Here is a 23,927-nt window from a genome sequence, read left to right on the forward strand (position 1 = left end):
ACCGACACACACATCGACCGCTATCCAGCATGCATCTAGAGTATTAAGTTCATAAGAACGGAGTAACGCTTTAAACTCATGCAATATGATATAAACCCCATCTTTTTATCCTCGATGGCAACAATACAATACGTGTTGTTTCCCCTAATGTCACTGGGATTGAGCACCACATGATTGAACCCAAAGCTAAGCACTTCTCCCATTGCAAGAAAAATCAATCTAGTAGGCCAAACCAAACTGATAATTCGAAGAGACTTGCAAAGATAACCAATCATACATAAAAGAATTCAGAGAAGATTCAAATATTGTTCATAGATAATCTTGATCATAAACCCACAATTCATCGGATCTCGACAAACACACTGCAAAAGAGTTACATCGAATAGATCTCCAAGAAGATCGAGGAGAACTTTGTATTGAGATCCAAAGAGAGAGAAGAAGCCATCTAGCTAATAACTATGGACCCGAAGGTCTGTGGTAAACTACTCACACATCATCGGAGAGGCAATGGTGTTGATGTAGAAGCCCTCCGTGATCAATGCCCCCTCCGACGGAGCACCGGAAAAGGCCCCAAGATGGGATCTCACGGGTACAGAAGGTTGCGGCGGTGGAAATAGGGTTTTGGCTCCTCTGCTGATGGTTTGGGCGTACGTAGGTATATATAGGAGGAAGAAGTAGGTCGGTGGAGCCACGAGGGGCCCACGAGGGTGGAGGGCGCGCCCAGGGGGGTAGGCGCGCCCCCTGCCTCGTGACCTCCTTGTTGGTTGCTTAACGTCCACTCCAAGTCCTCTGGATCACATTTGTTCCGAAAATCACGTTCCCGAAGGTTTCGTTCCGTTTGGACTCCGTTTGATATTCTTTTTCTGCGAAACACCGAAATAGGCAAAAAAATAACAATTTGGGCTGGGCCTCCGGTTAATAGATTAGTCCCAAAATAATATAAAAGTGTATAATAAAGCCCAATAAACATCCAAAATAGAATATATAATAGCATGGAACAATAAAAAATTATAGATACGTTGGAGACGTATCAAGCATCCCCAAGCTTAATTCCTGCTCGTCCTCGAGTAGGTAAATGATAAAAACAGAATTTTTGATGTGGAATGCTACCTAGCATATTTTTCAATGTAATTCTTTTTATTGTGGCATGAATGTTCAGATCCGAAAGATTCAAGATAAAAGTTTAATATTGACATAAAAATAATAATACTTCAAGCATACTAATCAAGCAATTATGTCTTCTCAAAATATCATAGCCAAAGAAAGCTCATCCCTACAAAATCATATAGTTTGGTCATGCTTCATTTTCGTCACACAAGATGCTCTCATCTTGCACATCCCCGATGACAAGCCAAGCAATTGTTTCATACTTTAGTAATCTCAAACTTTTTTCAACTTTCACGCAATACATGAGCGTGAGCCATGGATATAGCACTATGTGTGGAATAGAATATGATGATGAGGGTTGTGTGGAGAAGACAAAAAGGAAAAAGTCTCACATTGACGCGGCTAATCAACGGGCTAGGGAGATGCCCATCAATTGATGTCAATGCAAGGAGTAGGGATTGCCATGCAACGGATGCACTAGAGCTATAAATATATGAAAGCTCAATAAAATAAACTAAGTGGGTGTGCATCCAACTTGCATAACTCTACACACAATATGCACGATATGTGTAGATACAACATGGCATCACAACATAACTCTACAACTCAAAGTACTTATTTAAGTGGCTCCAGAGAGCTTTACATAACATGATATTACAAGCATGGGTCTCATGACCCAACATACAAAGTCATACAACGACACACAGCCCCGCTCCGCCCCCGCGAGGGAGCTGCTATGAGGCGGCCTTGGGGGAATGCATTGCTCGACCTCCTGACGCCTCCTGCGGGTGCACCTCATAGGGTCACCATATCTCCATCCTTGGGCCCTGGTAGACGCCGCGCTATGGGCCGCAGGCAGACGGGCCTGGGTACCCTCGGTCCCATGGGCCTGACAAAATCCAAGGCTAATATGATAGAGTTACTAATTATGGAGTAATCAATTTCATTTGACTAGTATGTCTAGCTCTAAATTTTATCACTGGTAGAGTTGATGGTTTAATTATTGAATTTGTATTGATATCCTCTCGCAAAGTTTGGATTTTAGCCTAAATCATATCTTTATTAAATAAATAATTCATGCAAGGCCAAAAGTTTAAATCCTTCCCAAATGTTGCTAGGAATATAATTATCTACCTAACAGAGTGTTGATTCGACTATATTTTCTTCCGGTCCAAGTGCCATATTTCCGATTTGAATTATTGGTCCGGTATATTTGCATTCGAGTCCACAACCCATCAATATACTCTCCACTCCGAATCCAAGAAAATAATATGGTAAAGGCTATGGTATGAGATTAATCTGTTGTTATCTGCTTACACTCTAAAGGGTTTACGAAACCAATGTTCTCCCCAATGTTGCATTTGGTCACGGTCATTAAGGAGCGCACAAGACCTATATATGTTCCAATTTCATCTTTGGAAAATAATAGGTGTGTGCCACATTTTTAGCATCCTCTTACATATCTCTATAATTCATACATAAAAATCACATTACTTAAACTCACACATCTTTTTTATTCACTTGGTGTTAATTATGCAAATCAGGTAGCAAGTCTGATGATCTAAGAAATTCCTTTTGTTGCAGATATATATCGAACGAGTCACTAAGAACACATCATTTTTGCAACACACACTTTACCAGGCAGATAAATTATGTTTCATGGTCACATGGATCTAGTATTTCCAGCATGTGTCTTTTTAGAACATTTGCATGAGTTAGATATTCATGTGTGTGTTTTGAGCCAAAAATAAGGACAACTTGGTAGAGTCACACAATTTACACTCATCATTATTAGTTCTTCTTGATACACAATCTTATTAACTGCTACAACACATCCTCCACAGCCTTAACACATTTTTTTCTTTAACACTCTTTTTTGCAAAAACAAAGTATCATAATTTTTTTCCTTTTGATAATACCTCCACACGCCCCTCGGGTAAAGCCCTCCTTGCGGCAGGCCTCAACACATTCATCGTTATCACATCGTGGATTGGTATATGTCCTACTGAGCTCTTTGCATGTTGCGCCCCCGGAACCTACAAAACAACAATCAAAATATGGTGCATGAAAACTCATATCCTACAATACTCTGTAGTGTAAAAAGAAAAGAATGTATGTGAAGGAGTATAAATTGCACATATGACTACCAAACATATAGACCATATATACATTGAATGAGTGCATTGTTTTTGAGGGTGACTATTCTACGAAATATTTACCGGGAACCAAATGGAGTGGCATGAGGAGTAGCAGACATAGCAGGATTTTCACATTGAGGGTTCCCATGTCTCAAGTAATATACTGTCAGAAGGGAAGTAAGAGAGCACATAAAAGATGCAAATCCAAATGGTCTATGCCACCTCTTATAGCAATGGACGAGGAGACTTGAAGAAAAATAAATGCCATAGATATGATATATCTCATGTCTTCAAGATATGTGTGATGCGGTGTTGATATTCTATCTCAAAGACGTCCCTCTATCTGCATGACGCATTTATGAGTTCTACCTTTTTCGTTGTTGTAATTTTACACCCATATTTAATTATGGTATGAACCATTTCATTAATGAAAGATAATAAGGAAAATAACAGGTTACTATCGGTGTAGTGGATTTGCGTCCTAGAGATCTCTCCAAAAACAAGAGGTCCAAAAACTGGGGGGCTTAGTTGGGCAGCCTACGACACGACTGGGACACCTCGAGCTCTGTCCCTCGCCAAACTTGAAGGGGACGCTCGAGCTACCCAGGTTCGGGCCACCGTGTGGTGCAATACCCTACTCTGCTTGTGTTGGATTTGCTTGTGGAGAGCTAGAGCTCTGAGTACAAGAGATGTGGGAGTGGGCAAATGAGCCGATCCCTTTACATGGAGGTGCTCCTCCCCTTCTTGTAGTGCCTCAGTCCTCAATCCCAAAATATGAGCGGGAAAGGGTAGCCACAGAGTGGCAATTTGAAGGGGGATAAGAGCACACGCCTATCCTGACTAAAGGTGGTCACCGCCTGCTAAATGAGCTCCTCATGACGCATAGACGGTCTTGGCAGAGGCCTCTCTCCTGGTGCGTTGATCCGTTTTGATCTTCTATCACCAAAGAGGAAAACCAAAATGGGAGCTGGGCTCGACCGCGCCCCACAACTCTTATCCTGATAGCGGGGCGCCACCCATGTGCCGGGCGCGGAGCCCTGCAGCTCGCTCCGCATGACTCGTTCCTCAAGAAGAACCCACGAGGGAGCCTCACGAGGGGGGCCTTGCAGAGGTAGGGTCTGGACTCATGACGAGGGGCCTCAGGAGGCTCACCCATCGTGAGGCGGCTTCCTATAGAGCAACCAAGGCGAGGCTGCTCTGCTGGGCCGCTTCACGCGCTGTCCTCTAGGCCGGAAGCAGACGGGTCGTGGTACCCTGGTTCCCACTGTTCCGACAGTAGCACATCATTACTCCTCCCATCTTTCCCTTCGCCTCGCGTGAGCCGCTTCCCTACTACTACTCCACCTCTAATCTCGCCACTGCCATGGCGCCAGGCAAGAAAACTGCGGCCGCCGAAGCCTCCTCCAGCAAGAGCACCCCGGCGCAGCGTGGCCTGACCTTGCTACAGTCCTCTGTCAATGCGGGCGGACTGGCCAGGGCTTGCCCCATGCTGGCCACGGAGCACTTCGAGAGGGGCGCTACCCAGATCTGGCCGGGCACCACTCCACGGCGCGACCTTGGCCCCCTGCTAATCCTTGTCTTCTTCCATTTGCTCTTCCCCGGGCTGCTGCCACCCTTCTCAGACTTTACTCTACGCCATCCTCAACCATTACGGGATTTGTCTCCTCCACCATTATCCCAGGTCCGTCCTTGTCCTTGCGGTCTTCATGTACCTCTACGAGGCCTTCCTGGGTGTGGTGTCGTCCGTGGCGCTCTTTCGAACCTGCTATTGCTTGCGGACCTCCGCCAGGAGCCCCTGCGCCGGAGGTGCCTCCTTCCGTGTTGACCACAAGATGGGCAAGTTACTTATCAACATGAAGATCTTGAAGAAGGTGGAGAACTTCAAGTCGCGCTGGGTCTATGTCGACGCCCAGCGAGCTAGCCCACTCCTGGTGGTCCCTACCAACCCGGCCGAGAAGTCCCCCTGCTGGAGCATAAAAAGTTAGGCGACGCCTGAGGGAGTCTTGGACTAAGGGGTCCTCGAGCGTCCGGCCTGCTATCCATGGGCCGGACTGATGGGCTGTGAAGACATGAAGGCAAGCTTGGCGACCGACTATGAAGATTCCTCCTCCCGGTGTCTATATAAACTGGAGGAGTTAGTCCGGAAAGCATATACTCATTACCATAGTCATACAGGCTAGGCCTCTAGGGTTTAGCCATTACGATCTCGTGGTAGATCAACTCTTGTAATACTCATATTCATCAAGATCAATCAAGCAGGAAGTAGGGTATTACCTCCATAGAGAGGGCCCGAACCTGGGTAAACATCGTGTCCCCCATCTCCTGCTACCATCGACCTTAGACACACAGTTCGTGACCCCCTACCCGAGATCCGCCAGTTTTGACACCGACATTGGTGCTTTCATTGAGAGTTCCACTATGACATCGACGAAAGGTTCGATGACTCGCCTTGTCCTTAAAGACAACATCACCTCCGGGGGAGTCCTGGCCCCGGGCCAAACCCTCCGGTTGGGCGGCTTTACCATGATCGCCCATTCGGCCGTTAAGCCGACGATGACCTCTCGGGCCATCGAAAACCCCCTTCGCATCAACTCCGAATACTCCAAGCAGATGGATCCGGCAGAGTTTTCGTCCTTAAACAAGCTTCTAGATCGCATCGCTGCTTTGGGAATCGCCACAGATTACGATCAGATCAGGCCTAAAACCGATCATGGAGAAACCGAAACTCCACCGGTCACCCACCAGATAGCGGTGGTCGAGGAGCAGGACGATGAGTCTTCTTCGATACCGAAGAAGGACTATGCCCGGACCGCCGATCAGGAGGAACCGGATACCCTCCAACGAAAGGGTGCGACCAGCCCTCCGAACATAGAATCAGACGGCGATCCTAAACAATTAGAAGATACTCAGGAGCCCGGACTGTTGAGTCCGGAAGGTCTCCAGACTCCGGATAATCGGCCAGGTCAGGGTTCGGATTTAACTCCACCCACCCACCCGGACATAGACGCTCTCATGAGCATAAAACAGCAGTCTCAGGAAACGGTCCACCACTTCTGGGCCAGATTCCTCCTTGTCAAGGACAAGGTAAAAGATTGCCGTGACGAGGACACAGTATCGGCATTCTGCAACAATTGCACGGACGAAGGAATCCTCAAAGCCATATATCGCCACCGCATACTGAAATTCGCTGACTTAGCAACCATCGTACAAAAGTACATCGCGATGGAGAGCGCCTGGAAAACTCAGGCAGCTCGCTGGGAACCGTCGGTCCCAACTCAACTCCCACTACAGGCGAAGAGGGCGCACCCCCGTGGCACGCCCAGTCCAACAGTCAAGAAACATAAAACCACTAGGCGGCACGACACCGTTCTGGAGGGATGGCTCGATGGCCCATGCAAAATACATACAACACCAGATACCGTGGCAACCCACAGCCTTAGAGCATGTTGGATACTACGGCAGGTAACCAAGAGCGGCGAGGACATCCTTATCAAGGACGCCCCAGAACAGCATCCCCCAGAAGACAACGACACAAGAGTACTGACGGTCTTTGAGACATTCGCTTCAAACAACAAGCGCAAAAGGGCACTTCGCGACCTCGCAGAAGTCTGCCAAATCGCTGCAATAAACCCTTGGAACGACACAGCTATAACATTTAATGTCGGTGACGAACCGAAGTACAGAATAGTCCGAGTGCCAGCCGCGTTAGTCCTCAGTCCCATCGTGGACGGGTTTCGACTTACAAAGGTCCTCATGGACGGCGGCAGCGGACTAAACCTCATTTATGAGGACACACTCCATAAAATGGAAATAGACAGGAGCCGCATCAAGAAAAGTAGCACAACCTTCCGAGGAATTATTCCCAGTCGGGACGCGCGATGCGCGGGCAAAATCACACTTGACGTAGTATTCGGCACGCCGGAGAACTATCAGTCCGAAGAAATAACTTTCCAAGTGGCCCCTTTCAGCAGTGGATACCACGCCCTATTGGGGCGGGATGCTTTTACACGCTTCCAAGCTATACCCCATTACGGGTATATGAAGCTCAAAATGTCCGGACCAAACGGTATAATCACTCTCGTCAGTGATCCGGACATAGCACTCCGCGCTGAAAACGAAACCGCATCCCTGGCCCTGGAGGCGCTATCCGAAGCCCTCGCGGCCGAAGAATTAACCGCACTACGCTCCACGGTGGACAGGGACGACATGATCCTCGACAAACGCCCCAAATCCACCTCCTTCAAACCAGCAGAAGAAATAGTCAGATTCCAGGTCCACCCAATGGACCCCAAGAAGACAGCATCTATCGGAGCGCAATTGAACTCAACAGTTGACGCCACACTACGAGAATTCCTGCGTGAAAACTGGGACATATTTGCCTGGCACCCTTCGGATATGCCAGGGATCCCACGTAAGTTGGCCGAACATAGCCTCAATATATTAAAGGGATTTAAACTGGTGAAGCAGACACTGCGGCGCTTTTCCGAACCCAAGCGACAAGCTATGGGGGAGGAGCTAGCCAAACTTATCGAGGCCGGATTCATTAGAGAAATCAAACATCCGGACTGGCTGGCAAACCTAGTGATGGTACCAAAGAAGGATAAATCCTGGCGCCTGTGTGTCGATTTCAAGGACCTCAACAAGGCTTGCCCCAAGGATCCCTTCCCCCTTCCCCGCATTGATCAAATCATTGACGCCACCGCAGGACACGACTCACTATGTTTCCTCGATGCATATTCCGGATACCATCAAATCAAAATGAAGGAGTCCGATCAAGCTGCAACAACATTTATTACCCCATACGGGCCATTCTGCTTCAACACCATGCCCTTCGGGCTCAAGAACGCCGGCGCGACATACCAACGCATGATTCAAACATGCCTGGAGAAGCAGATCGGCAAGACAGTAGAGGCCTACGTCGATGACGTCGTCATCAAAACTAGGCACGTCGAAACACTAATAGACGACTTACGTCTCACATTCGACAACCTCCGCGCATATGACATTAAACTCAACCTGGAAAAGTGTGTCTTTGGCGTCCCCGCTGGAAAGCTGTTGGGCTTCATCGTTTCCAACAGAGGAATAGAAGCAAACCCAGCTAAAATTCGAGCTCTGTCACAGTTGGCTACACCAACAGACCTCAAACAAGTCCAGAAACTAGCTGGTTGCGTGGCAGCGTTAAGTCGCTTTATCTCCAGATTAGAAGAAAAGGCGCTACCACTCTATCGCCTCTTATGGCGCACCGATAACTTCAAATGGACATACGCGGCGACCGCCGGGCTGGAGGAAATAAAGACCCTCCTAGCGAGCAACCCAATCCTGGCCGCACCAAACGCCGGCGAACCCATGTTGCTATACATATCAGCAACACATCAGGTGGTGAGCGCCGTACTCGTCGTCGAACGAGAACAGGACGGACACAAATTCCCACTTCAAAAACCAGTATACTACGTCTCTACTGTCCTCACGCCGTGCAAATCCCGGTACCCCACTACCAAAAGATAGCATACGCGGTCTTCATGGCATCCCGCAAGCTACGACACTACTTCCAGGAGTGTTCAATCATGGTGGCTTCTAAGGTCCCACTCAATGACATAATAAACAATCGCGATGCCACGTGACGGATCGCCAAATGGGCCATAGAGCTACTTCCATTTGACATAACATACAAGCCACGTCGAGCCATCAAATCCCATGTACTGGCCGACTTCGTCACCGAATGGACAGAAGCCGAACTCCCTAAAGAGTACGGCGCATATTCCAATTGGGTTATGTATTTTGCTGGATCCAAAATGTTGGCAGGGCTAGGAGCGGGAGTCGTGCTAACATCCCCCACTGGAGACGTCGTCCAGTATGTACTCCAGATATTATACACAGGCTCCAACAACGCAGCCGAATACGAGGCCCTACTACATGGTCTTTGGATGGCCGTATCCATGGGCATACAACGCCTAGAGGTGCGCGGGGACTCGAACCTCACCATATCTCAAATAAACGGCGACTTTGACACCAAAGATCCAAAGATGGCAGCTTATCGCAATGCCGTATTAAAAATGTCAGCTCGGTTCGAGGGGCTTGAATTTCATCACGTCGCCCGAGAAAGTAATCAAGCGGCGGACGTCCTTGCTCGCATCGGCGCTAAGCGCGACCCCGTCCCACCTAACATCTTCCTGGAAAGGCTTTTAAAGCCATCGGTGGTCTGGCAAGGGGAGGGCAGCAACAATAGTCTAGATCCGAATACAACTCCAAATCCCGAACACACCGATAGTATCGGGGGCTCAGCCACCTAAGTAACACCGTCGGCCCATCTCATTATGGCAGTCACTGCCCCATGGACCGAACCTTTCTTGGACTACCTTAATAGGAAGGAGCTTCCCGAAGACCAGAATGAGGCTCGCCGCATTGTCCGGCGTTCGAAGGCCTACAAGGTTCACGACGGAGAGCTCTACAAGAAAATAACTACCGGAGTACTTCAAAGATGTATCTCCGAAGAAGAGGGGCGGCAGCTTTTAGCGGAAATTCACGCCGGTCTCGGTGGACACCACGCCGCAGCTCGGGCCCTTGTTAGCAAGGCCTTCCGTACTGGGTTTTATTGGCTGACAGCCCGAGCATACGCACAGGACCTCGTCCAACGCTGCGTCGGATGCCAACTCTTCGCCAACCAAAGCCACATGCCCCCAACTGCCTTACAAACTATCCCCATTACTTGGCCTTTCGCGGTATGGGGACTAGACATGGTCGGACCTCTTAAAGGGGGAAGCCATAAGAAAAAATATCTACTGGTCATGGTGGACAAATTCACTAAGTGGATAGAGGCTAAGCCAGTCAAAACGGCTGAGTCCGGCCCGGTATAGAATTCATATCCGGTGTGGTGCACCGTTATGGTGTTCCACACAGCATCATCACCGACAACGGCTCTAATTTCACAGCCGATGAGGTAAAAACCTGGTGTACTAATCTTGGCATTAAACTCGATTACGCCTCCGTCTACCACCCGCAAACCAACGGTCAAGTCAAACGTGCCAATGGTCTTATTATGAGCGGCATCAAACCCAGACTAGTGCGGTCTTTAAAAGAATCATACAAGCACTGGGTTGAGGAGCTTGACTCCGTACTCTGGGGGCTGCGGACCACGCCCAACCGTACTACCGGATACACACCTTTCTTCATGGTGTATGGTGCAGAGGCTGTGTTGCCCTGTGATATTATACATGACTCACCTCGAGTGCGTATGTACGAAGAGAAAGAGGCCGAGTTGGATCGGCAGGACAGCCTAGATGCCCTAGAGGAGGAGCGCGACGTCGCCAAAGCCCGTTCAGCATTTTATCAACAGCAGGCTCGAAGATATCAAAGCAGAGAAGTACGGGCCAAGACTTACAACGTTGGCGAACTCGTTCTACGCTTGCCGGAGAAGAAAAGGACAAACTCAAGCCCAAATGGGAGGGTCCCATCATAATTGACGAAGTTCTTACCGGAGGAGCATACCGTCTTCGTGATGCATCAGACAATCGCCTAGAGCCGAACCCCTGGAACGCGGCCAGACTCCGAAGGTTCTATGCCTAGCGCCGAATTGTTTGTTCGTCTCCTTCTCCTCTATAGTTTCCATTACTTTTTCTCAATTTTCCAACTTTATTTTTTCGCTTTAAATCTCTCATACGGCTCGACCGTACAACACTGACGTACACATCTTCAAATTTGTACGCCCACCATACCTGGGGGCTTCTTGGATAAGCTTTTTTTATTATTCCTTGAGCATCAAGTGTTGGAAATATGCCCTAGAGGCAATAATAAAATGGTTATTATTATATTTCCTTGTTCATGATAATTGTCTATTGTTCATGCTATAATTGTGTTATCCGGAAATCGTAATACATGTGTGAATACATAGACAGCAACATGTCCCTAGTGAGCCTCTAGTTGACTAGCTCGTTGATCAACAGATAGTCATGGTTTCCTGACTATGGACATTGGATGTCATTGATAACGGGATCACATCATTAGGAGAATGATGTGATGGACAAGACCCAATCCTAAGCATAGCACAAGATCGTGTAGTTCGTTTGCTAGAGCTTTTCCAAATGTCAAGTATCATTTCCTTAGACCATGAGATTGTGCAACTCCCGGATACCATAGGAGTGCTTTGGGTGTGCCAAACATCACAACGTAACTAGGTGCCTAAAAAGGTGCACTATGGGTATCTCCGAAAGTGTCTGTTGGGTTGGCACAAATCGAGACTGGGATTTGTCACTCCATATGACGGAGAGGTATCTCTGGGCCCACTCGGTAATGCATCATCATAATGAGCTCAATGTGACCAAGTGTTTGGTCACGGGATCATGCATTACGGTATGAGTAAAGTGACTTGCCGGTAACGAGATTGAACAAGGTATTGGGATACCAACGATCGAATCTCGGGCAAGTAACGTACCGATTGACAAAGGGAATTGTATACGGGATTGATTGAATCCTCGACATCGTGGTTCATCCGATGAGATCATCATGGAACATGTGGGAGCCAACATGGGTATCCAGATCCCGCTGTTGGTTATTGACCGGAGAGTCGTCTCGGTCATGTCTGCATGTCTCCCGAACCCGTAGGGTCTACACACTTAAGGTTCGGTGATGCTAGGGTTGTAGAGATACTAGTATGCGGTAACCCGAAAGTTGTTCGGAGTCCCGGATGAGATCCCGGACGTCACGAGGAGTTCCAGAATGGTCCGGAGGTGAAGAATTATATATAGGAAATCCAGTTTCGGCCACCGGGAAAGTTTCGGGGGTCACCGGTATTGTACCGGGACCACCGGAAGGGTCCCTGGGGTCCACCGGGTGGGGCCACCTATCCCGGAGGGCCCCATGGGCTGAAGTGGGGAAGGGAACCAGCCCCTGGTGGGCTGGTGCGCCCCCTTGGGCCTCCCCTGCGCCTAGGGTTGGAAACCCTAGGGGTGGGGGGGCGCCCCACTTGACTTGGGGGGCAAGTCCCCCCCCCCCTTGGCCACCGCCCCCCCTTGAGATGGGATCTCTGGGGGCCGGTGCCCCCCTGGACCCCTATATAAAGAGGGGGGGACGTAGGGCAGCCGCACCCAAGCCCCTGGCGCCTCCCTCTCCCTCCCGTGACACCTCTCCCTCTCGCTGAGCTTGGTGAAGCCCTGCCGAGATCCCGCTACTTCCACCACCACGCCGTCGTGCTGCTGGATCTCCATCAACCTATCCCTCCCCTTGCTGGATCAAGAAGGAGGAGACGTCTTCCCCAACCGTACGTGTGTTGAACGCGGAGGTGCCGTCCGTTCGGCGCTCGGTCATCGGTGATTTGGATCATGACGAGTACGACTCCATCAACCCCGTTCACTTGAACGCTTCCGCTCGCGATATACAAGGGTATGTAGATGCACTCTTTTCCCTCTCGTTGCTAGAAGACTCCATAGATTATTCTTGGTGATGCGTAGAATTTTTTTTAATTTCTGCAACGATCTCCAACAGTGGCATCATGAGCTAGGTCTATGCGTAGTTTCTATGCACGAGTAGAACACAAACTTGTTGTGGGCGTAGATGTTGTCAATTTCTTGCCACTACTAGTCTTATCTTGTTTCGGCGGCATCGTGGGATGAAGCGGCCCGGACCGACCTTACACGTACGCTTACGTGAGACAGGTTCCACCGACTGACATGCACTAGTTGCATAAGGTGGCTAGCGGGTGTCTGTCTCTCCCACTTTAGTCGGATCGGATTCGATGAAAAGGGTCCTTATGAAGGGTAAATAGAAATTGGCATATCACGTTGTGGTTTTGGCGTAGGTAAGAAACGTTCTTGCTAAGAAACCTATTGCAGCCACGTAAAAACTTGCAACAACAATTAGAGGACGTCTAACTTGTTTTTGCAGCATATGCCGTGTGATGTGATATGGCCAAAAGGATGTGATGAATGATATATGTGATGTATGAGTTTGATCATGTTCTTGTAATAGGAATCACGACTTGCATGTTGATGAGCATGACAACCGGCAGGAGCCATAGGAGTTGTCTTAATTTATTTATGACCTGCGTGTCAACATATAACGTCATGTAAATTACTTTACTTTATTGCTAAACCGTTAGCCTTAGTAGTAGAAGTAATAAATGATGAGACAACTTCATGAAGACACGATGATGGAGATCATGGTGTCATGCCGGTGACGACGATGATCATGGCGCCCCGAAGATGGAGATCAAAAGGAGCAAAATGATATTGGCCATATCGTGTCACTATTTGATTGCATGTGATGTTTATCATGTTTTACATCTTATTTGCTTAGAACGACGGTAGCTTAAATAAGATGATCCCTCGCAATAATTTCAAGAAAGTGTTCCCCCTAACTGTGCACCGTTGCGAAGGTTCGTTGTTTCGAAGCACCACGTGATGATCGGGTGTGATAGATTCTAACGTTCGAATACAACGGGTGTAAGCCAGATTTACACACGCAATACACTTAGGTTGACTTGACGAGCCTAGCATGTACAGACATGGCCTCGGAACACGGAAGACCGAAAGGTCGAGCATGAGTCGTATAGAAGATACGATCAACATGAAGATGTTCACCGATGTTGACTAGTCCGTCTCACGTGATGATCGGACACGGCCTAGTTGACTCGGATCATGTTTCACTTAGATGACTAGAGGGATGTCTATCTGAGTGGGAGTTCATTGAATAATTTGATTAGATGAACTTAATTATCATGAACTTAGTCTAAAATCTTTACAATATGTCTTGTAGATCAAATGGCCCACGCTAATGTTGCCCTCAACTTCAACGCGTTCCTAGAGAAAACCAAACTGAAAGATGATGGCAGCAACTATACGGACTGGGTCCGGAACCTAAGGATCATCCTCATAGCTGCCAAGAAAGATTATGTCCTAGAAGCACCGCTAGGTGACGCACCCATCCCAGAGAACCAAGACGTTATGAACGCTTGGCAGTAGCGTGCTGATGATTACTCCCTCGTTCAGTGCGGCATGCTTTACAGCTTAGAACCGGGGCTCCAAAAGCGTTTTGAGCAACACGGAGCATATGAGATGTTCGAAGAGCTGAAAATGGTTTTCCAAGCTCATGCCCAGGTCGAGAGATATGAAGTCTCCGACAAGTTCTTCAGTTGTAAGATGGAGGAAAATAGTTCTGTCAGTGAGCACATACTCAAAATGTCTGGGTTACACAACCGCTTGACTCAGCTGGGAGTTAATCTCCCGGATGACGCGGTCATTGACAGAATCCTTCAGTCGCTTCCACCGAGCTACAAGAGCTTTGTGATGAACTTCAATATGCAGGGGATGGAAAAGACCATTCCTGAGGTATATTCAATGCTGAAATCAGCGGAGGTGGAGATCAAGAAGGAACATCAAGTGTTGATGGTGAATAAAACCACTAAGTTCAAGAAAGGCAAGGGTAAGAAGAACTTCAAGAAGGACGGCAAGGGAGTTGCCGCGCCCGGTAAGCCAGTTGCCGGGAAGAAGCCAAAGAATGGACCCAAGCCTGAGACTGAGTGCTTTTATTGCAAGGGAAGTGGTCACTGGAAGCGGAACTGCCCCAAGTACTTAGCGGACAAGAAGGCCGGCAACACCAAAGGTATATGTGATATACATGTTATTGATGTGTACCTTACCAGCACTCGTAGTAGCTCCTGGGTATTTGATACTAGTGCGGTTGCTCATATTTGTAACTCAAAGCAGGAGCTGCGGAATAAATGGAGACTGGCAAAGGACGAGGTGACGATGCGCGTCGGGAATGGTTCCAAGGTCGATGTGATCGCCGTCGGCACGCTACCTCTACATTTACCTACGGGATTAGTTTTAAACCTCAATAATTGTTATTTAGTTCCAGCTTTGAGCATGAACATTGTATCAGGATCTCGTTTAATTCGAGATGGCTACTCATTTAAATCCGAGAATAATGGTTGTTCTATTTATATGAGAGATATGTTTTATGGTTATGCCCCGCTGGTTAATGGCTTATTCTTAATGAATCTCGAACGTAGTGTTACACATATTCATAGTGTGAGTACCAAAAGATGTAAGGTTGATAATGATAGTCCCACATACTTGTGGCACTGCCGTCTTGGTCACATTGGTGTCAAGCGCATTTAGAAGCTCCATGCTGATGGACTTTTAGAGTCTCTTGATTACGAATCATTTGACACGTGCGAACCATGCCTCATGGGTAAGATGACCAAGACTCCGTTCTCCGGAACAATGGAGCGAGCAACCAACTTATTGGAAATCATACATACTGATGTGTGCGGTCCAATGAGTGTTGAGGCTCACGGTGGCTATCATTATGTTCTCACTCTCACTGATGACTTGAGTAGATATGGGTATGTCTACCTAATGAAACACAAGTCTGAGACCTTTGAAAAGTTCAAGGAATTTCAGAGTGAGGTTGAGAATCAACGTGACAGGAAAATAAAATTCTTACGATTAGATCGTGGAGGGGAATATTTGAGTCACGAATTTGGCACACACTTAAGGAAATGTGGAATAGTTTCACAACTCACGCCGCCTGGAACACCTCAGCGAAATGGTGTGTCCGAACATCGTAATCGCACTCTATTGGATATGGTGCGATCTATGATGTCTCTTACCGATCTATCGCTCTCATTTTGGGGCTATGCTTTAGAGACTGCCGCATTCACTTTAAATAGGGCTCCATCAAAATCCGTTGAGACGACACCGTATGAATTATGGTTTGGGAAGAAACCTAAGATGTCGTTTCTAAAAGTTTGGGGATGCGATGCTTATGTCAAGAAACTTCAACCTGAAAAGCTCGAACCCAAGTCGGAAAAATGCGTCTTCATAGGATACCCTAAGGAAACCATTGGGTATACCTTCTACCTCAGATTCGAAGGCAAGATCTTTGTTGCCAAGAACGGGTCCTTTCTGGAGAAAGAGTTTCTCTCGAAAGAAGTAAGTGGGAGGAAAGTGGAACTTGATGAAGTACTACCTCTTGAACCGGAAAGTAGCGCAGCTCAGGAAGATGTTCCTGTGGTGCCTGCATTGACTAGAGAGGAAGCTAATGATGATGATCAAGGTACTTCGGATCAAGTTACTACTGAACTTCGTAGGTCCACGAGGACACGTTCCACACCAGAGTGGTATGGCAACCCTGTCCTGGAAATCATGTTGTTAGACAACGGTGAACCTTCAAACTATGAAGAAGCAATGGCGGGCCCAGATTCTGACAAATGGCTAGAAGCCGTGAAATCCGAGATAGGATCCATGCATGAAAACGAAGTATGGACTTTGACTGACTTGCCCGATGATCGGCGAGCCATAGAAAATAAATGGATCTTTAAGAAGAAGACAGACGCGGATGGTAATGTGGCCATCTATAAGGCTCGACTTGTCGCTAAGGGTTATCGACAAGTTCAAGGGGTTGACTACGATGAGACTTTCTCACCCGTAGCAAAGCTGAAGTCCGTCCGAATCATGTTAGCAATTTCCGCATTCTATGATTATGAGATATGGCAAATGGACGTCAAAACGGCATTCCTTAACGGCTTTCTTAAGGAAGAATTGTATATGATTCAGCCGGAAGGTTTTGTCGATCCTAAGAATGCTAACAAGGTATGCAAGCTCCAGCGCTCCATCTATGGGCCGGTGCAAGCATCTCGGAGTTGGAACATTCGATTTGATGAGATGATCAAAGCGTTTGGGTTTACACAGACTTATGGAGAAGCCTGTGTTTACAAGAAAGTGAGTGGGAGCTCTGTAGCATTTCTCATATTATATGTGGATGACATACTGTTGATGGGAAATAATATAGAATTCTTGGGAAGCATAAAGGCCTACTTGAACAAGTGTTTTTCAATGAAGGACCTTGGAGAAGCTGCTTATATATTAGGCATCAAGATCTATAGAGATAGATCAAGACGCCTCATTGGTCTTTCACAAAGTATGTACCTTGACAAGATATTGAAGAAGTTCAATATGGATCAGTCCAAGAAGGGGTTCTTGCCTGTATTGCAAGGTGTGTAATTGAGCACGGCTCAATGCCCGACCACGGAAGAAGATAGAGAAAAGATGAGTGTCATCCCCTATGCCTCGGCCATAGGGTCTATTATGTATGCCATGCTATGTACCAGACCTGATATAAACCTTGCCGTAAGTTTGGTAGGAAGGTACCAAAGTAATCCCGGCATGGAACACTGGACAGCGGTCAAGAATATCCTGAAGTACCTGAAGAGGACTAAGGATATGTTTCTCGTTTATGGAGGTGACGAAGAGCTCGTCGTAAAGGGTTACGTCGATGCTAGTTTCGACACAGATCTGGATGACTCTAAGTCACAAACCGGATATGTGTATATTTTGAATGGTGGGGCAGTAAGCTGGTGCAGTTGCAAGCAAAGCGTTGTGGCGGGATCTACATGTGAAGCGGAATACATGGCGGCCTCAGAGGCAGCACAAGAAGCAATCTGGGTGAAGGAGTTCACTACCGACCTAGGAGTTATTCCCAATGCGTCGGGCCCGATGACTCTCTTCTGTGACAATACTGGAGCTATTGCCCTTGCCAAGGAGCCCAGGTTTCACAGGAAGACCAGGCATATCAAGCGTCGCTTCAACTCCATTCATGAAAATGTTCAAAATGGAGACATAGATATTTGTAAAGTACATACGGACCTGAATGTAGCAGATCCATTGACTAAACCTCTCCCTAGAGCAAAACATGATCAACACCAGAACTCTATGGGTGTTCGATTCATCACAATGTAACTAGATTATTGACTCTAGTGCAAGTGGGAGACTGTTGGAAATATGCCCTAGAGGCAATAATAAAATGGTTATTATTATATTTCCTTGTTCATGATAATTGTCTATTGTTCATGCTATAATTGTGTTATCCGGAAATCGTAATACATGTGTGAATACATAGACCACAACATGTCCCTAGTGAGCCTCTAGTTGACTAGCTCGTTGATTAACAGATAGTCATGGTTTCCTGACTATGGACATTGGATGTCATTGATAACGGGATCACATCATTAGGAGAATGATGTGATGGACAAGACCCAATCCTAAGCATAGCACAAGATCGTGTAGTTCGTTTGCTAGAGCTTTTCCAAATGTCAAGTATCATTTCCTTAGACCATGAGATTGTGCAACTCCCGGATACCATAGGAGTGCTTTGGGTGTGCCAAACATCACAACGTAACTGGGTGGCTATAAAGGTGCACTACGGGTATCTCCAAAAGTGTCTGTTGGGTTGGCACGAATCGAGACTGGGATTTGTCACTCCGTATGACGGAGAGGTATCTCTGGGCCCACTCGGTAATGCATCATCATAATGAGCTCAATGTGACCAAGTGTTTGGTCACGGGATCATGCATTACGGTACGAGTAAAGTGACTTGCCGGTAACAAGATTGAACAAGGTATTGGGATACCGATGATCAAATCTCGGGCAAGTAACGTACCGATTGACAAAGGGAATTGTATACGGGATTGATTGAATCCTCGACATCGTGGTTCATCCGATGAGATCATCGTGGAACATGTGGGAGCCAACATGGGTACCAGATCCCGCTGTTGGTTATTGACCGGAGAGTCGTCTCGGTCATGTCTGCATGTCTCCCGAACCCGTATGGTCTACACACTTAAGGTTCGGTGACGCTAGGGTTGTAGAGATACTAGTATGCAGTAACCCGAAAGTTGTTCGGAGTCCCGGATGAGATCCCGGACATCACGAGGAGTTCCAAAATGGTCCGGAGGTGAATAATTATATATAGGAAGTCCAGTTTCGGCCACCGGGAAAGTTTCGGGGGTCACCGGTATTGTACTGGGACCACCGGAAGGGTCCCGGGGGTCCACCGGGTGGGGCCACCTATCCCGGAGGGCCCCATGGGCTGAAGTGGGGAAGGGAACTAGCCCCTGGTGGGCTGGTGCGCCCCCCTTGGGCCTCCCCTGCGCCTAGGGTTGGAAACCCTAGGGTTGGGGGGGGGCGCCCCACTTGACTTGGGGGGCAAGTCCCCCCCTGGCCGCCGCCCCCCCTTGAGATGGGATCTCTGGGGGCCGGCGCCCCCCTAGACGTCTATATAAAGAGGGGAGGAGGGAGGGCAGCCGCACCCAAGCCCCTGGCGCCTCCCTCTCCCTCCCGTGACACCTCTCCCTCTCGCTGAGCTTGGCGAAGCCCTACCGAGATCCCCGCTACTTCCATCACCACGCCGTCGTGCTGCTGGATCTCCATCAACCTCTCCCTCCCCTTGCTGGATCAAGAAGGAGGAGATGTCTTCCCCAACCGTACGTGTGTTGAACGCGGAGGTGCCGTCCGTTCGGCGCTCGGTCATCCGTGATTTGGATCACGACGAGTACGACTCCATCAACCCCGTTCACTTGAACGCTTCCGCTCGCGATCTACAAGGGTATGTAGATGCACTCTTTTCCCTCTCGTTGCTAGAAGACTCCATAGATTGTTCTTGGTGATGCGTAGAATTTTTTTTAATTTCTACAACGATCTCCAACATCAAGCTCTTTGCATATGCGTTTTCTTCCATATGCAACTTTTCTTCGCCATTATATGCATCGATATGACTTAAGTTTTGGCCAAGCTGGGTTGCCTGGCTCCTGTGCTTATGCCCTACATTCCCGTTAGTTCGGCTAGGGCATAAAGGGAGCACCTCTGCGATTGTTACCGCCGGGTCATCCGGATGTGTACCTCTGACTGGGTGAAGCCGAAAGCTAGCGTTCTTAAGGGAATATTCGGTCGGTGAATTAAAGACGTTTTTTATTCCATTACGAACCCCCAAAAGTTACATACATTGTGATTTTCCCATCACAATTCGGACATGTACATTAAATGCATGCATACCCAGGGAAAGGAACCCTTAACGAAACTATTCTCTCTGGAAGATGTTTCTTACAATATCAATGTAATATAACATAGCTAGCCGGATACAACTTGTCTGTTCAAGCAACTATGACCCCTACGCCTAGTCTTCCATGCATACCCCAGCCTATTCGGCCGCGACGGTATTCGGAAACACCCCGCACCTTCGGGTCCGGAGGTTGAAGAAAAAAGGTCTGCCATGACAAATGATATACAATTCTGCTAGAGTCCCACATGACGAGGAAAGTACATAGTCACTTAGACTCGAACAGTTCCTCCTCTACACCATCCAACAGACAGTCTAACTTACAATCCTGTTGGGAATATTTGGCGGCCACCTCTACTTGGTCATATACTAAACTAACGGGAATTTCTTCCCCATTTGACCCTAGCGGTCCAACCCGGGGCATGTGATTAGGATCCAGCTTGGTATATCGCGTTTTCACCATGGCCCAGGCCTCTCGCGCACCCTCTCGGTAGGCCGATATCTTCCATAGTCGGATACGCCGCCGCACTCCCTTGAACAGCTCTACAAGCTCCTCCATAGTTCCTGGAGGGGAGGCGGATGGCCATAAGGCCTTGGCAACACTCTGCATGGCCAGCCGAGCATGCTCGTGCACTTGCGACAGTCTTTGCAGCAGATCACTTGATGATCCGGACACCTCCTCTTCAGGACGGCCCGTCAATATACCTGCAATCGTAACTATATCAGTCCCATTTATCTCCGAACTACTCTAAAAATAGTTTGGATACATACTGAATATGCCGCCCCGTAGCTTCTTGTTCTCCTTCACGAAGTCGGCTCGCTGGGCCCGCACATCTTTCAACTCTTCACCCAATGTAGTGTTGGAATCCTGTAGCTTGTTTTTCTCGTCCCTGATGCGGGTCAGCACACGCTCGCCTGTGGCGTGTAGCCTTTTTGCCTCTCTTTCTCCCTCTTGGGTGATCTTCAACTTCTCTTCAAGTTGATCAGGCGATCCTATTATGCGATCAGCAACAGTATTAGCACAGTTGATATAAAATTGTTGTTCCTCGATGGAGGGGAACGTTACCGGAAGACGCCTTCTTGAAGTTTTCCAGTTCGGCGGTAGCAGCATTTAGCTGCGCCTGACACTGCTCCAGCTCTTGGGCTAGCAGGCCATTCTTCTCGGTAAAGGCCTAGTCATACAACGATCCTTAAATCAGGTTTACCAACTACTTTCAGTCTCGGGGGCTACGGGCATACGGTCAATCTCTTTTGGACAAAAATACTTACCTGCACATCTGTCAAATATTGCTTCGTGGCTTCTCTAAGTCCATCTCGAGCAGCTCGGATGTATGCATCACTCGAGCTGAAGGCATTGAATGCCTCTTCCGAGAACTTGGGGTCTCGCAAGACAGCCCTGCAGCGCCTATGATTCATGGCGCTCTCTACTTCCGAGTTGGTGACGGACATGTCTTCCGAACCCTCGGTTGAAGGACATTCTGGTGTTGTTCTCATACCGGCCCCCGCCTCTCCGGCAGGACCTGAACCCCGGTTGTCAGGAACACGGCCGGCCGGGCCCCCGGACATAGTCTGATGGACCCTTTTCCTGGAACTAGACAAACGCACAAAGTCACAGTCGAGTGCGGCCGCTGAAAAACATATTTATGGATCCATACCTCTTCGATGAAAGCCTGGCTGTGTCCTCGCCGGCCTTCCTCTTTGAAGGCTGGCCCGGTGTGGGAGCCGATCTCCTCAGAATCGCCGAACGCCTCCTCTTTGGAGCACAAGACAGTACGATGGGTAAGGTAGAATAAGAGCACTCTTTTAAAAGGAGGTGTCTCTTGATTACTTAGCGCGAAACGGGAAGAAGGCCAGGGTAGTCGGCGGTGATGGCCACTTCTGTTCTAGCGGCGCATTGATGGCGAACCACGACGAGGCATCGATGCAGGGAGAAGAAGTCAAGCACGGGCGAGCTCCTGGACAGCGTTTGAGCTCGGGACAAGGAGGGAGGAGACGAGCACAGTGGCCGGAACAAGCCAGAGCACGCGTTCAGCTATAACGCAAGCATGATCACCACGCCCACTGGTGCAAGAGGCGCGCTTTGGCGTGGCCGACCATGTCCAGTAGATAGACCGTCATGTACTCAGTCAAAACAAGGAAATAAATCGGTCCAGGGGCAAAGAAGAGATTTGCACTTAGCTCCAAAGTAAATCAGTAAGAAGGTGTTTGTAAATTGCTGGGGTTAAACCAGCTTGGTAACGTGGTAAATAGTTTGTCTCGAGATGATCACACACTAAGGTGATTTTGATCACAAAAACTCAGACTAAGAGGAGGAGTTTAGATGAGGGTTGCTGTAGAAACCACTATAATGGCCAGAATTAGAGATTTGGATGATGCACTCACATGAAGCATCAACTTGAGCTCAAATTTGGCAAGGCTTAGTTATTTGGTCATAGTAAGAAGCTGTAAAAATTTCATACCAATTAGATTCACCAAAATGGTACTTCCTTCACAGCTATCTTCACTGACCAGAAACTTGCAAGAATTCTAGAGAAATAATGGCTCAATGAAATGGTGCCAAATTTGGTGGAGAGATGTTATTTGGGTAGTAGAACAATCTGGTATTTTCTCAGAATTAATGAAGCAATATAAAATGCACTTGCTTCACAACCTGAAAATATTGCCAGAATAAAAGATTTGGTCCTGTGCTCACATAGATCAAGGGATGGAGCTGAAATTTGGAGGAGGCTAATTATATGAGCACATGAAGAGGCATGCAAAATTTCAACTCATTTTGATAACCCTAGCTAGCACTTCATTCACAATGCCTTCTGACTGACAGAAAATTTGAAAAATTGCTGAGGAAGATTGGCTAGGCAAATAAAGTTGAATTTTGGCATGAGGCAATTATTTGGACATAAAAGAATTCCCAACAAGTTTGGGAGCAAACAAGATTGGATAGGTGGCACTTCCTTCACAGAAAGGCACACTAGACAGAAATGAAGATTAATTATTGGGGGATTATTCTTGGTCTAGGACCGGAAAGTTTGGGCATATTTGAGCAATATATGACCCAAAGGAATTATGAGAATTAATTGAGATTTTTGGGAGTGACAGAAATATAGGTTGCTTCACAACCTAGGGCAGATAGGATTATTCCTTTAATAGAAAAAGGAATATTCCTGAGAAAAAGAAATTAGGGTTTGGTCAAGGAGTGGAGTGAAATGATCTTGGCAAGGTTTTGAGAATCATGAGTCACTTGGGAGAGGAAATGAAGATGATTTCCCAGGTGACAAGGCCACAGAACCACTCCAAAAAAGAAAAACAGAGCAAAAACCAATTAAATCAAAAGAAAAAGAAAAGGGCCAAAATCCAGGCTGTTACATTCGGTGACCTTTCGCCAGTGCTGTCATAACAAACGGATTTGAAATTTATCAAAAGTAATCCGGCAAGGGAAGGAGTGAAACAGAGGGGTGGAGGCTTACCCAACTGGGAGGATCATACATAGAATACCCATCTCTGCGCTTAATGCGAAGAAATTCCTCTTCCTCCCCTTTAAACAGCTCGGCCAATATCTTGGCCATAGCGGCGGGGGTATCCGGACCTTTCCGGCCACAGCGGGAGGCGTCATCCTCTCCATTATAGTGCCACATTGGCAGCCCTCTGTATTGTAGCAGCTGAACCCCTCGCACTATGGAGGTCGCCATTACCTCGATTATTGTGAGTCCGGACTGAGCGAGCGTCTTTATCTTGCTCAATGAGCTGACGAACTTCTGCACTGTCATCCTCTTCATGACTCCAGGGACGCCAACTGTGGCGTTTCTTCAGCGGAACACTCGCGAATTCAGGAAGACCCTTTCGAACTGGGTCAGGAAG

The 23,927-nt window shown here is 47.8% G+C and overlaps 1 long non-coding RNA gene across 1 annotated transcript; it reads right to left on the reverse strand.

Annotated features, from left to right (window-relative positions):
• Nucleotides 1–2,869: 2,869 nt before the first annotated feature.
• Nucleotides 2,870–3,443, reverse strand: LOC123048634 (uncharacterized). The gene is made up of 2 exons (XR_006423342.1): nucleotides 3,327–3,443; nucleotides 2,870–3,143 (listed from the first exon to the last, which is right to left on the reverse strand). It is a non-coding gene; the product is annotated as an uncharacterized lncRNA (long non-coding RNA).
• Nucleotides 3,444–23,927: the final 20,484 nt, after the last annotated feature.

The sequence above is a fragment of the Triticum aestivum genome, chromosome 2D, assembly GCF_018294505.1.
Source record: "Triticum aestivum cultivar Chinese Spring chromosome 2D, IWGSC CS RefSeq v2.1, whole genome shotgun sequence".
Lineage (NCBI taxonomy): Eukaryota > Viridiplantae > Streptophyta > Magnoliopsida > Poales > Poaceae > Triticum > Triticum aestivum.